This window comes from Grammomys surdaster, unplaced genomic scaffold, assembly GCF_004785775.1.
Source record: "Grammomys surdaster isolate TR1022 unplaced genomic scaffold, NIH_TR_1.0 125996, whole genome shotgun sequence".
NCBI classification, from domain to species: Eukaryota; Metazoa; Chordata; class Mammalia; order Rodentia; family Muridae; genus Grammomys; species Grammomys surdaster.
In genome coordinates, this window is record NW_021620812.1 from 2,290,769 (window position 1) to 2,292,461 (window position 1,693).

Here is a 1,693-nt window from a genome sequence, read left to right on the forward strand (position 1 = left end):
GCTACTCCTGTCTCTGAAGATATATAAGTAGTCTCTGAAGGCATAAGAGACTCATTGTTGTTATAGCTGTCCTTAAGTGGTCTAACCTTGAATGACCCCAATTAAAATGTTTATTTTGGTCTGTTGTTGGTCTATCTGGGTAAATAAAAATGAATTTCCTGGGAAAACTCATTCAATAAAAATTGATTTGGATATTGGTGAAAGCAAACAAACAATATCTGAAGTAGGCAGAGAGTAGAGAGTGATAACCATGGGGCCTCCAAGCTGGAAGCTTCCATTCCCCTGCGCCATGCCCCACACAGCACAGAGTATCATGGTTAATGTTCTCGGCTTCCACCAGCAGAATAATTAGAAACCCTCATACTAGTCACCTGCTTCTGATGGAGACTGGCATCTTGCACAATATTTAGATACATATTTCCACCTAACTTTGGGGGTAATCAGTTAGACATACCTTACTCTGTAATCCAGGCTAGCCTCGAACTCATAATCCTGCCACGCCCTCCCAAGTGCTGGCTTTACAGGGGCACACCACCATGCCTAGCTGACTTTTTCAGCTTCGCAGTTTTTATTCATATATTATTATTATTATTATTATTGGTTTTTCGAGACAGGGTTTCTCTGTGTAGCCCTGGCTGTCTTGGAACTCACTCTGTAGACCAGGCTGGCCTCGAACTCAGAAATCCGCCTGCCTCTGCCTCCCTAGTGCTGGGATTAAAGGCGTGCGCCACCACTGCCCAGCTTTATTCATATATTATAAAATCAAACAGTGAGGGGCTAGAGAGATGGCTCCTGGTTAGGAGCACTGGCTGCCCTTCCAAGGGACCCTGGTTTAATTCCCAGTACCCAGAAGGCAGTTCACAATTATCTGTAACTCCAGATCCAATGGATCCGCCATTCTCACTCAGATGTACATGCAGGCAAAACACCAATGCACATAAAGGAAATAATTGAAAAAATATCAAACAGTGAATGTAACAGTCACACAGTTAGAAGTTTTATTTTTTCTAGTGCTCTAAGCACCAAGAAAATTCCAAGGTTTCAATAAGCTATTTGATCTTGATTTAACCTTGTGGAAAATGGTAGAGATTAATTTCTTCTTTGTATATGTAGAAAAGAGAAATGCAATTGCTTCCAGAAAGCCTCACACTGTAGTCCAAACTGGCTTCGAAGTCAAAGGCTATTAATTCCTCCTGCCCCAGCCTTTCAAGTGCAGAATTTACAGGAGCTAGCCACCTCAGATTGCAAACCTCAGACCTTTCCGAGGCTTTCCGTACTGCGGAGTTTGTAGTGCACCGCGACGGGACCTTGCGAAGTTGTCTTGTGACTGCAGAGGGTAGGAGAATACGAATAAAACCGAGAAATGCAGCCGAAGTCGTGTACACGTCAGCTGCGGTTCCTTGTCAAGTACAGGCCTAGCGGAGAGCCAAGGCCAAGCTCGAGGCCCCGCCCCGGGGCGTGTCCCCGAGGTCCCGCCCCCAGACGCCCGCAGCGGCAGCGGAGACACCGGAAGGAGCGGCGGCTGCCGAGGGGAGCGTCGGGCAGCAGTCGGGTTTTGCGGGCCGCGCTGCGGAACCGTTTTGCGGCCCTGCGGATCCGAGCGCTCAGGCTGCGAGGAGGAGCGCGGCGGGCGGCGGGCTGAGGTGAGCGCGGCGGGCGGGCGGCGGCGGGCGGGCGGCGGCGGGCTGAGAGG

The 1,693-nt window shown here is 49.3% G+C and overlaps 1 protein-coding gene across 5 annotated transcripts in view; it reads left to right on the plus strand.

Annotated features, from left to right (window-relative positions):
* The first annotated feature begins 1,487 nt into the window (after positions 1-1,487).
* Positions 1,488-1,693, plus strand: part of Usp33 (ubiquitin specific peptidase 33) — a 47,632-nt gene continuing 47,426 nt past the window's right edge. For 2 of the 5 annotated variants that reach the window (XM_028754332.1, XM_028754333.1), the window contains exon 1: positions 1,488-1,643. The gene's annotated coding sequence lies outside the window, so the exon portion shown is untranslated. The remainder of the gene's footprint in view (positions 1,644-1,693) is intronic. The other 3 variants (XM_028754330.1, XM_028754331.1, XM_028754329.1) reach the window with 2 other exon arrangements.